We start from the raw sequence: 14149 nt of genomic DNA on the forward strand, positions 1-14149 counted from the left end.
ACATTTTACAATTCATGTAGTGTATTCCAGCCTTTACTCACCGCTAGTGTGCTTACTGTATATATTTCTGGTGCAAATGCTTTTTGATAATTTAATTAACAACAGAAAATCGAGTCAGGTGTTTGTGTGGGTATGATCAAGTGCCTGCATGCTTATTTGTAAAAACTATGACAGATGTGTGTTACACAAAAATTACTTTATTCATTCTTTGAGGACTTATTGCAGATTTGTGTGATGCCTAATATAATATAAAAGTCAACTGTTGCCTGACTTCAGGGTCAAAGCCCTGGGGAGCTATTTAGCTATACAGTTAGTTTCAGTTAGTTTCATGCAGACTAATGATGAGCGCTGAGAGAACTGTAGGACACTATGAATTGCAGAACACTATGGCCTTTGGTGGTCTTGTACAAAAATGAGTAAGTGCTCATTACCTCACCACCTGAAAACTACTACCTAAAGGAAATATATTAACTTAAATAATTGAGAAAGTTATGCATGGTTGAACAAACTATTCACATTTGGTGCTTGCAAGTTTTGTGACAGTTTCGAAGTTAATGGAACAAAAGGCGAGTTTAATTTTATCCGAAACAGATGAACAAAAATATGGCAACATTGTATTACATTGGTTGTACGTGATGCGGCAGTTGTAATTGAAATATACTGCGTATCCAATTAATGCTCTATTGCATTTGAAAATAAATACCAGGCAGCTACACTAAACCCTACCCTAAACCTATCCAATAGTGTTCACAACAGCAAACGTGAGATTAAAATGCATTTGCTGAAGAAACCATGGTATTTTAGCTTGCTTCAAGTATTTTATCTTTTTTACTATAACTCATGTTTCACAGGACTTGAACCCAAGAACCTAGAATCACAAATGCAACACTGTACCAGATAAGCTAGCTAGAAAGTTTACTACAAAGAAGCTATATATATATATACCCTTGCTGACAAAATGAGTCGCAATGAGCAAATTTTCTTTTTTTTATTTTTCACCTTCAAAATGATGTATTATTTGTTAGTTTGAAGTTAATAGTCAGCAAAGTCAATTTGACACACACCACGTCAAAACCCATATCTATAGGAAAAAAATATATTCAACTTTTTTCCATGATACCACAATTGTTTGATTAACATTAATGAAACAGACAGCCTATATATTAAGACCTACTTTACCACAGGGATCTAAAATAATGTTACACATCAGATGTTTTCCCCCAACAGTTAACAAAACGTTCACTTAAGACATAACAGATAATGTTTGTGAATACTCACCAAGACAGATATTTTGAAATACTGTAATTCTGTGTATATCAGGATCGAGCATTGTGTGCGCACTTCGGATCTGTCATTCAACATAAGTAAGATCATTTTTCATGGACAAGGGAGAGGTACTCCTCTCAGAAAACGTACAAATAAAGATACTTTTAGATGTTTCATTGATATTTGGAGCATTGGGATTGCTAGACGAAGGCTAAATAATCAGATTTTTGTGAAAACCTCAAAAACGAAAATTTCCACTTGTTTTGCCTGTAGCTTAAAATTATCCCGTGACTCATTTGGCCAGCACGGGTCACATATGAAGCTGGTTTTCAATTAATCTGGAAACTACAGTGAATTGTATGTATAGGTGTCAGGAATATTTAGTCATTTTAGTTTAACTTTCATGGACTTTTAGTTTGTATTCGGTAGCTCCTGCTTTCACTAGTTCCAGTTTCCTTCCCCTTGTTTGTTGTCATGGACACTAATATGATGTGTCATTCGTTTCAGCTTTGTTCACCCCTTCAGCATATTATGTCACTGTTTCAGTTCTCAGTTGTCCGGCATACCTTACATTAGCACTTGTGCCTGTTTGTTTACCCGTTGTTAGATGCCTATTTGAAGCTTATATTCAACCTTTTCATTTTTTTCGTCTTCCTGTCCCCAACCTTTTCTGCATTTTGATTCAAAATTTCTCCTTTTGTGAAAAAAAAAAAAAAATCAATTTCAATTTTTTTGCTTTCATAATCCACAACCAGGTGAAAGGTGCCTGTCAATGTGAAGATTTTAAAACTCATTGAAAAGGTGGCTGTTTAAGAGGAAGTTTTTCCTGGCTTTCCAAATGTTCAGAAATTATAACAAGAAAGTATACATCAGAGTAAAACATAAAATCCCCTCCTGCTAACTGGCTTGTTTTATCTTTATATAAACAGTTTTTCAGTGCTTCTTAGGAGAAACTGTGTTTTTTGTTTTGCTTTTTTAGCCATGTTGAGAGGACAGCAGCCCTGCAGTTTTCGTGCCTGAAATAAAGCCCTGGCATAGTAATTGAGGAACTGCAGGGGTCCAGATGCTGAGAGGGCTAGAGGATTACTGCAGTGCTTCTTCCACTTCTAAACCAGCTGCTTCAGAATTTAACAACTCACTCTGTTTAGTATGTGCTGAAATCTTCAAAACGGTTTAAAGAGGTTTATGTTTCCAAATGACAGAATGCCCTACATGAAATAATTATGTGACAGCGGAGCCCCTATAAACATTAAAATCTTCGTTTAAAATATTTACGCTAAATTCCACCCATTTCCCAAATTATCCCTTCACCTTGACTTTGCATTGTAACACCTACCTAGTATTACCCCATCAACCTCCCACAATCTCTCCTTGTACCCCCCCCCCCACCCCCCTCCAGCCCGATACCTCTGACAAACCACAATTAAAGAATAACAGATGGATTGCATGCGTCAACCGTCTAATGATATTTAGCAAGGCAGAACACTAGGAGTGAGAGGAACAGCTGGGTACACAAAACAACATTATAATCCTAGTAAGTCCGTAGAATAACTTCTTTAAATGCTCTGTCATGACAGCTTGCTCACAGATCACTGAGAAGTGTAATTTAGTAAGTAGCAGAAATAAACAGGAGAGAAGTATGTTTAATTCTTTCTTAAACATACAAAATCAACACATCTGTGTGCTGAAAAATGTGCTATATATAAAATGATACAATTGATGCTATATTAAAAGGCATTTTAAATACAGAATATCTTTATTAGCTTTGAAAAGTGGTGATCGTTCTTGCTCTTTCAGGTAATGGACACATACACCCTAACTCTGAGGGTCAAATTACTATATAAGGATCTTGGCTAGAGCTGATATAGCTAATATATGAGGTCACACAATATGTCCACAGAGTCTATTATCACGGCTAATGTTTGATGAACTGTTTAAGAAAAAAAATCAATACATAATATGAATGTCTCACATCCATCAAACACTTTAGAAGGTTAATGGGTAACACTTTAGAATAATGATCCGTCATTAATGAATAACTACCAAGGAACAAATTACTTTCAGTCAGTCACGTTCAATGTTACGTCGATGACTGACGCAATGAGATCCCATTATGTCAGTCATCGACGTAACGTCTCTGTTCCCCTGCTTCAGGGAATGAGGGTTGCATACGTAACCGAGACGTTACACACTATTAACATTTTAGTAACTACTGTTAACTAACAAGAATCTGATTGATGGATTAGTAAGTAATAGCGCTCAGTTGAATGTGTTAGTTCACTATTCGCTAATCACTACTATTTTTTCATACCTCCCAGAGGACTACTAAGAACTACTATATACAGGTTCATAATTAATGTGAATAATGCATAATGTATAATTAATTCTAAAGTGAAGATCATGGCAACCCACTAGTAATGACTCAAGTGTTACCAAATCCTTTAGAAATAATTATTATCCAAAACCTTACCAAAACCTCAAACGCTTACAATGACTTCAGAAACGACTAGGAAGTTATCATGCTTTTCACGTTAGAAAACTGATCCAAATATCCTTTAGAAAGGATGTAGTAACGCTTGAGTCATTACTATCCAAAACTTATCCAAATAATTAGTAATTACTTCTAAAAGCTAGTGGGTTACCCAAGACCTTCACTACAATTAAGTATACATTATGCATTATTCATGTTAATTATGAACCTGTATATAGTAGTTCTTAGTAGTTCTCAAGGAGGTATGAAACAAATAGTAGTTACTGATTAGCTAATAGTAAACTACCAAATTCGACTAAGCACTATTACTTACTAATTTATTAATCAGAGTTTCTTGTTAGTTAATAGTAGTTACTGGAATGTTACTTGTAACCCCTGATGCGAGTTGTAGGGGAGCGCGGGGCACAACCTAACGCAGGGTTAGTTGTAACACGCATAGTTTAACACTTTCCACACATGTCAGGATGACGAAACTTAGTGTATTTACTAGTTGCCATATCAACATTATTAAGAGAAAAAGATTGCGCCAAAATTAAAAAAATATTTGGAAGATTTATCTCTTCCGCTTTGCAGAGCTGGTGAACAGAACCCGGTGTGATCATAGATCTCACTGGCTAAATCTGGGGAGTCTAAAATTCAGGCCTTATATAATGGTGTCTGTTGCCATGATACTGTAGTACTATAATAGTCGACATATCTCAATTTATGTACAAAAAAGAATTACTAAAATGACAGGAAATTGCTTTAAATGTTAGTATGAGATATTAAACAAATACATATGCTCACACAGACTTGAAACTATGAAAAAATACTGGATTGGATTCTAAAGCCATCTGGCAGTAAAGGCACAGACTCTATGCCCAGACACTTAGTGAAAATTGTGGTAAGTCTGTCGCCCCACTTTAAACGGCAACCATTCATCAGACCTGTTTATATGTGAAGCTAAATCTCATCTGATTGATCGCAACCTTCTCTTTCTGCCTCTCCACAAACGGGTATTAATGACAGAGGGTCACACGGTAATGAGACGCCCAGACACCTTCTTCCACTCTCATAATGATGCTGGCTTCTCTCTCAAGGGACAGGGTCTGTGTAGTTCTCTCTGCAGACGTGTATCCAGGGAAATACATTTTTATGGGCTGCACAACCTTAGTGAAAGATGATAATGGCTTTTAAAATTCTTGACATTTACCACAATTGTCAATTAAAAAACTTTTATCTGGTTCAATGAAATAAAAGAGTGTCTGTGATGATGACAATTCAGTTTACACATGCAAGTAGTTCTTAGAAATTTACTTTTGCATTCATGTTGGTTTCATTTATGGTTTTGCTAAACTATTTTCAAGAAAATGTTTTAATCAAAAAAAAAAATTGTGTGTAACCACCAAGTACACTCTAAAAAACATTTATTTTTCAATTCTTTAAACTAAAGTGAGTAAAAAAGTAATAACATATTTCCTTACACCTTAAATACATGTGAGTATACACATTGTAATAAATATTTGGTAACAACAAATATTTGGTATATTAAGGTGACGTAGTTACATGTTACTTCATGTACTTAGTATAGTAATAACATTTTATAAAGACCTTAAACACCTTAAAGGGGTGGTAAACCACGATTTCACTATTCTAACTTTAGCTAGCGTGTAATGTTGCTGCTTGAGCATAAATAACATCTGCAAAGTTACAACGTTCAAAGTTTAAAGCAAAGGGAGATATTTGCTTTTAAAGAAATCAGTTTCTAAGAACTACAGCAAACGGCCAGTAGGCGACTACACACATTCCTCCAGGGTTGGTGACATCAACAGGCTCAATATTTACATAAACCCCTCCTCCGAGAATATTAAATAAGGGGGGGGTGAGGCCATTTTGTATCGCGGCGCTGTTGTGGTATAGTTAGGCTGGAGTGTTGTTGCCGCGATGCCAAGGAAACGCTGTTATTTTCATCCGGATTGCAGGTCTGGGGTACTTGCTCTGTTCAGCCTTCCTTGGGACGGGGGTGCGTTGCAGAGTGTTTAACATACAACATGTTATGTGCACGTGTGTTTGAGACGGGGAACAGGCGCGCACGGGGCTCCCTGCAGCACATCTAACAGAGGAAAACATCCACCGTCTTCGCGATTTCAATGCCAGATTTGCACAACGTCAGCTGCGTGAAAAAAACACTGCCGGTGCATGAATGCACGACGCGCGCGCTGCACATTTCACGGAGGACAACACAATCTTCCACAAACTTCGCGAGTTCAATACAGGATATGCACAACGGCTTGTCCTGAAAGCTGGATTTACAAACAGAAGCTGTTCACGGGCCACAACCTGTAAGTCTGATTTATATTTCATCAATGTGTTTTCCTGTAATAGGTTGTAGCAAGGAAGTAAACAGATGACAACGCTGCTCTGCAAACCAGTCTGTTAAATGCTCATTCATACTTAACGTTATCCGACGAACACCTAACGTTACAAACACTAACGTTAAAATCTCAACAGCGAACCTGGCATTAGTGTAAATGATTCTTTGATTAGAGCTTTTATGTATTGTTTATCTACAGGCATGCTAAACATGGTTCTGTGTGTGATTTGGCTAACTTACTAGTTAAAGCCAGTGCTTAGTGTTCGTTTTGGGTTAGTTCTTGTGACAGATATTTGGCTATAATCGTTCTAAAAATACAAAAGTTAAAGTGCCATTCAGTAGCGATCATTATAGATCCGCAGTCTTTACTCTCGAGGACTGAACAGGTTCTGCTCGATCATCTTCACTCAAATGTTCTGGGTCTGATTCGGGCGGTAAGGGGCGTGACGTTTCCGACGTGCACTGCGGTTAGCGAATCAGAACACACTGGGCCAGCTAACCAATCTGAGCCCACTGCGTATTTTTGAGGGACTGGCTTCATACAACCCGGAAAGCATCAGACCGTTTTACAAGGAGGGACAGAGCAGTGTAGAATAAAGGTCAAATATATGAAAAATAAGGCAATTTTTTTTAAAACGAAGCATGAACACATGTTACAGTGCACCCCACAAACACAGTCAAGCCTTCAAAAGAATGTGTTTTACCACCCCTTTAAAATAAAGTGTAACCAAATATGGCAACACTTTATTTTACAGTGTCATTGTTACATGTTACATGTAGTTACTATAGTAATAACTATAAATGATGCATAATTACGTGCATCTAACCCTCAACCAAACCCTAAACCTATAGTAAGTACATGTAGTTACTTAATATTACTCAGTACTTAAATATATATATTTTTTTTTATATATATATATTTGTTGTATTTTCCATTCACCACTGTTTACCATACTATGACGACTTCTTCTATAGATTGACGGCTTATGACGGCTTCTGAGAACCCCAGAAATGTGAAAAGGGACCATACATTAGCCTATGTCAAACTACTTAAGAAGTTTTTCATTTATTTTTCTTTATCATTGACTTATATGAGTGATGCTTTAAAGCCTCGGTCTTAAAAATGATTTTTTAATGTTGAGTCCATACCAACTCAATACTCAACATTTGCCGCTGGTCAGCTGGAAAGTGTAAAAACATATATACATAATGTAAAAAAACAAAAAAACCCAAAACAGGGCATACCATAGTACAGCATGTTCTTTTTGTACAGTACCTACAGCACAGTGGCCATAGTACTGAGCTTGTTTATTAGACTGTGAATATACTGTGTTTAAGATGGAGATGATATATCCCTTTACGTCATTCAGATACGGATGGGGAGTTAAGGTTCCTGTAAGGCATACAGGGTCATCAAAGAGGTCTGAAACTTTAATTATCCAGAATACAGCACTCTATCATTCTATCACTACATGTCTTAAATGCTAATCTGTTTGTGTTTATCTTTGTGTCTGTGTGTCAGTGAGAGTTATGAAACCATGACCTGCGTGGGATCAGGATTTCAATGAGATTTTGGAAAATATATGCATGTGTATGTGTAGAAGTAGCCCCAAAAAGTGCATGATTCCATCTCTGTTGTAGCTGTTCTATATATTACATATCCTTAACCCTGAAAAGCCACCTGGGTACTTGTTTAGAGTAATGTTCAGTTACAATATAAAAAAAAATTATAAAAAAAACAGTGCCTGCAGCCAACAATCTCTCTGAGCACAGAGGCAACATTACAACAAAGCACAGTCAGATTAAAAAATAAAATGTTTTTCATTTTAGTTGTACTTGCCTTAGAAATTTGTGTTTTGCTGCTCTCAGCCCATCTGTTTCTATTCTATTCTATTAATAAATGCAGTTGAATAATACAGTAAAGATGGTCCAATGGCCAAGAGTGAGGTTCACTATCTTATCTTATGTTGTTGTTCATGCATATTTTCATGCCTTGACAATTTTTTATTAATTTCAGCTGTCATAGGTTTCTCTTTAAAAACTTTAACATTAAAGGAAAAATACAAATTAAACTGTTTACACCATTACACTAAAAATGTTTCTTGAGCACCAAATCAGTCAATCACTATAACCTTTAAAAATATAAAATAGAAACCATTTATTTGACATTAGAATTAGTAATGTATATTTGATCAAATAAATGCAGCCTATGCGCATAAGAATTAGAAATTCAAGTTTTGATCAGTAGTTTATTTTTGTATGTTACTAAAAATGTAACATATTTTTGGCAGGGTCAACAGAAGTAACTCCTTATTGTTGAACCATGAAAAGGAATCTGGATTCTGGGCTTTAACTCTAGAGTCTATCTGTATCTGTGTGTCTAAATCTGGATGATGATAAAGAATGTGTCTGATGGCACAGCTTCATATAGAACGTCCACTCAATCATGAATTAATCAAAGACAGGGTGTGAAATGGCTTTTCAGTTAAACAGGGCTCTTTCATTTTTGCTCAGCTATCGCAGAAGCAAGATAAGTCTGAAGGAGTAGAATTTAGAGCCACCTTAGAAAAACTGATTGAGGAACTTTAATTGAAGTTCTGAGTAAAACTTTTAGTATTTTATTCATTCAGGACCAGCTTTATACCCTCAGTTGTAGCAAAATAAATTCTCATGAATCTTTCCTGTAGCTCAAACACTAGAGTGTGGTGCTAACAACGCCAAGGTCATGGGTTCGATTCCCAGGGAAAGCAAGAACTGACAAAAAAATGTAAAAAAAAAATGTGTACCTTGAATGCAATGTAAGTCGCTTTGGATAAAAGCGTCTGCCAAATGCATAAATGTAAATGTCATGACATTGTTGAAGTTGAAGTTAGTTTTATAGCAACTAAGGATGCTAAACTGGATTAATACACTTTCTGAACATGCAGAACAAATCTATCACTTGACAGTGTGACCAGTCAGTCTTAAAGATTGAATTTGAGAAATGTCTCGGGTTAGTTGACTGTAACCCTGTTCCCTGAAAAAGCAGAAACGAGATGCTGCGCTAATGCGCTATGGGAAAACAATTTTGTCTAACTGGTTGTGAAGCATGTGTGGCAAACACGGCAAGGGACTTGGCTTTAAATAACCTATTTATATCCATGAGAGTATATAAATAGATGTGAAACAGCCTTTAGGTATCAGTTTGAAGAGATGTCTGGACATGCCCCCCGTGTCCAGATGTAGCACAGCATCTCGTTCCAGCTTTTTAAGGACAACAGGGTTACAGTCAAGTAACCCAAGACATTCCCATTTAAAAAAGCTACTCTCAGTCTGTATGACATCAGCTGGAAGTCCAGCATTCCTCAGTTGGTCCCCCTTAGGGGTCAAAAGTGAAGGTTCCACAGCTCGGGCCAGGGATGAAAAATTGTCCCCTGTGTCTGAGACAGAAGGTCCCTCTTGTTCGGTATTGCCTGGGGCGAGCCGTCGAGGAGGGATATTATCTCAGAGAAACAAACTCTGGTTGGCCAACAATGCACTATCAATAAAAGGCAAGACCCTTGTTGACAGACCTTGGCCAGGACTCCCGGGAGCAGAGAAATCAGTGGAAACGCATATAGATGCAGCCAGTGTTGCCACAGTTACTTTGAAAAAGTAACTTAGTTACTTTACAGATTACTTGATTTTAAAAGTAACTAAGTTACTTTACAGATTACTTGATTTTAAAAGTAACTAAGTTAGATTACAAGTTACTTTATTAGTTACATTCATCAGTTGCCGACAACACCCCTGCCGCCTCAACATAGAAATGACAACTGTTTTTGCCAACACTAAACATAAAACATGTTACTAAACATAAAACACTAAACATAAAACCCTAAACATGTTAATGAAAAGGTACAAATTACTTTGTGTTCTTATTAAATACATTTATGAAAAACAATTTATATTTAATTTTTTATTTATATTTATATATGAATGTAAATAATTATATGGGCCTACACAAATAATATAAAATTACAAGATTTATATTTTATTGTAAACGTAATGTGCAGCTCTGTAAAGGGACAACAAATATATGATCGATCCGTGAGAACAATATATTTTTTAATAATCTTTAAGTGCACAAAACTATGAAAATATATGAAACGCTTCAAAACAGAGCGGCAACACAAAGCGCTTATGCGCATCCCGGGTGCAGAATGATGCGCTTAAAGCAACATGGAATCAGAGTGTGCAGTGCAGCGCGAGTGCACATTGAAAAGTCCACGGCATAAAGAGAAGATGAGCGTTGAGCCCACAAATCCTAGTCTACTATGTAGCCTATATCGGTCCAAACATTCACTGATTATTTGTTTCTTCACAGTTTAACTTTAATTCTTGTGCGTGTGATGCTAATTAATAGTCCTTGTGTTGTCACCCGAGTAGCGAGCACAACATCTTTCAGAAACCGCTAGATAAACTCCAGGAAGATAAATTATTTTATCAACATATCAAGTATTATAACGGGAATATATCATATGGAGTGAGCTTTACCGCTGACTGGAACCGAACGACGCGCAGTTTTGCTGAATGGAGAATGATTGACAGCTACAGCGGAGGAAAGACATTCAGCTATGGAATGGCTTTAGATTACTTTGTAGGCTACTAGCAAATAATAATATAGATTAGATTAGATTAGATTCAATTTTATTGTCATTACACAAGTACAAGTACAAGGCAACGAAATGCAGTTTAGGTCTAACCAGAAGTGCAATAGCAGCAAGTGCAGGATATACAATGGTTGCGTAAGTGCAGGACATAAAAATGTTCTGAATATATATAAATATGTATAAGTAGAGAGATGGTTATTACTATAAGCAGAACTGAATTTACAGATGAATATATACAGTGAATAAATATACAGATGGCTATTACTATAAACAGAATTTACAGGTGAATATGTACTAGAATATAATATACAGATGGCTATTACTATAAACAGAATTTACAGGTGAATATGTACTATGAATATAATATACAGACGGCTATTACTTTGAACAGAATTTTACAGTTAGAGGTATACAATAATATGTTAGGCTAATATGAGGAATATAGCAGTGGATTAAGTTAGTACAATAAATTATGGACAGAGCTATCCGAAAGAAAGTGTAAAAGTGCAGTGGAAAGTGGTTGCATATTACAGTTAGAAGTACGGTGCAAAATGCAAATGTTATATACTATATTATATACAATTATATACTAATAATGATTGCTGAAGGATAATGTGACAATATATATTTCTGATGATTATTTAATTATCACAACATGCCTAATCTGAAGTGACTGCCTGTCTTGAGTTTTGTCGACAGACGGAGGCGGCAAGAAATTTGACGGAGCGGCCGCTTCGTAATTCTCTATGCAGGAAAACCCCTGCTGAGACTAAAACAAGAAAGCCAAAATAAATATTTTTACTAAGGAAAATGACAAAAAAAAGTAACTCACAGTGACTTGGATAAGTTACTTTAATCTGATTACTGGTTTGGAAATAGTAACGCGTTAGATTACTCGTTACTGGAAAAAGTGGTCAAATTAGAGTAACGCGTTACTAAGTAACGCGTTACTGGCATCACTGGATGCAGCCTGGGCCACATATGCTCCATTGCATCCATACCCAGGGGGGCTGGGTGATTCAGAGAGAAGTAGAGGGGACATTGCGCTGTCTCTTGAAAGGCGAAGAAGTGCACCTCAGCTTCATAAAATCTTTCCCAAATCTGTTTGACTACCTTGGGGTGGAGTTTCCATTTCCCATGTGTCACAGCCTGTCTGGATAATAAATCTGCTCCCGCTCCCACTAGGACATGGTAGCCCCTTAACTGCTGGAGGAAGTCATTCAGGGCCAGAAATACAGGCATCAATTCGAGCAATTGATGTGATGACCTCTGCGGATCATTGGGCTGGACGGCCTTCTAAGACCGCTCTCCAGCCCGTACAGGAAGCTACAACATGCACCTAGAGTGGGACCCAAGGTGAGGAAGCCACATAGAAAGGGAATGAAGCCCCGGCACATAAGTCTTATTTGCCTTTGGGGATTGGTCATTGGATGATAGCCACAACTGAAGCGGTCTCATGTGCAGAAGGCGCATAGGTATCACCATGGAAGCAGCTGCCATAAGACCTATAATTCTTTGAAAGTGATGCAAAATAATTTCCTGACATAGCCTGATATTGCTCAGGGTGTTTAAAATGGTCTTGACGTGTACGGGAGACAGTTGTGCCTGCATGGTGACAGAGTCCCATACAACTCCTAAGTATGTTGTCCTCTGAGCAGGAGAGAGCTCTTTTCTTGGCGTCCCAAGCGCAAGCTATTGAGACTGGGTCAGGATCAGCCAGTCTCCTATATAATTCAAAATGCCCTGGAGTCACAGCGGAGCCAGAGCGGCATCCATGCATTTTGCGTATGTGCAGGGTGACAAGTCTAAGCCATCTTGAACTTGTATGTTCTGAGAGAACGGTACAGACCACGTATATCTAAACTCGGATGCATCAGGGGGCATCAAGAAGAAATAAAGAGTTCAGATGTAAAAGTGTCAAAAATGAGATAATGATATTGAGCGAATGCTCTCCGCATATAGTATACGTTCAGCTAAATCCCAGCGTCAGCCCATTCAGAAATACCGGTTCATTGACAGAAACAGCTAAACGTCACTTCTAAGTCCTTCCAATCATCTAAGTCCACAGAAACTAGCCGAAGACGCTAATTGAATCATATGATTTCAAGTTGAATGGCGGTGTGCGTATATGCCAGCTTTCAATTGCCGAGCTGCAAGTTTTTATCATGTTTTGTCCATCGTTACAGTGGCAATGACAGGATTGAGTGAGTGGCAAATAAACACAAGTGTTCCTTTTGCTGCTGTAAAACTCTGACAAAAATGGACGTGACAGCCACAATATCAGTTTCTTCATTGTTACATTTTAAATTCTTCTTTCATCATTTGCAATGTTTTCAGTTGCATCTTAAGTGCTTTTGCAACTGTTTACTATGTCTTGTTGTCCAAAGAGGTGGACTTAGCTGGTTTTGCAGCAAAAGACAATTAAAAGTGACATTTTTGACAATACGATATTTCAATAACTGACTAATACCCTTTTCATTGCCATTAAAGTGAAATTACTGAACCTAAACATAGAAGCTTGATAAAAAAATGCTTATTTAAAAGAAAACGTGTCAGACAGGCTTTTGAACACGGAGACACGCATCTCCTTTTGATGTTCTCATGATGTTCTCTCTTTTTTTTCTTTTTTTACACTGAGACATTTTCTGCACACTGAAAAACTGGAACTCTAACTCCTATAACAAAGTGGACAGATAGAGAGTGTAGCACACACACAATGCAGTCTCTGAAGACAAATAAACCTGAAGAGCATAGCACATTAGCGCAGCATAGAGATAAGCTTTTGAAAGGGAACGAATCGTACATGGGATCAGTCTGGACAAAGCCATGATCACCATTCAATTTAAAGGGATATCAATTATCCATTTTGTTTTTCTCATCCACTGAACAATCAGTGTAGTACTTCCCTCTACTCTCTGAATGCTAATGATTTGATCTCTACACTAAACAAACTACTGAAGTGTTTGAACTGAGCCAGAACATTGCTATTCATATGATTATGCTTCTGCTCTAAGATATGTTTATTTAGCAAAAGGAAACACAGATTTATGAAACATTCACACACACTCTTCAGCAGAGCAGTTCTCAGGGAGCTTGGAGCAGAGCTAGATGCAAATAAGTCAGTAAAAACTGAATTTGTTACTCCTACACCTTTTGTAGTTTTCTAATACTGCTGAAAGTCATTTGTCTAAGTCTTCAATAAATATGTGCATTAGCCAAAATAGATTCCTATCAATGCTGTTTGATACAACAGTCCTCAGTCCAAAGCTATTTAGAGTAGGCATGACAGCATGAGATGATAGATGGCCTATTGGTCTATGAAAACTTATTTTCTTACTTTTTCATAGTATAAACATCTGAAGGCATCATAAGTATCTCATATTAGCTTTGTAGCACTTTTGTGTGTAC

General features: G+C 37.1%; 1 protein-coding gene across 2 annotated transcripts in view; it reads right to left on the bottom strand.

Moving 5' to 3' along the window:
- The window catches only part of kcnq5b (potassium voltage-gated channel, KQT-like subfamily, member 5b), a 140319-nt gene that overhangs the window by 51325 nt on the left and 74845 nt on the right, over positions 1 to 14149 (bottom strand). The gene's annotated exons all lie outside the window — the stretch shown is intronic.

Source organism: Gobio gobio, assembly GCF_949357685.1.
Source record: "Gobio gobio genome assembly, chromosome: 3".
Classification (NCBI taxonomy): domain Eukaryota; kingdom Metazoa; phylum Chordata; class Actinopteri; order Cypriniformes; family Gobionidae; genus Gobio; species Gobio gobio.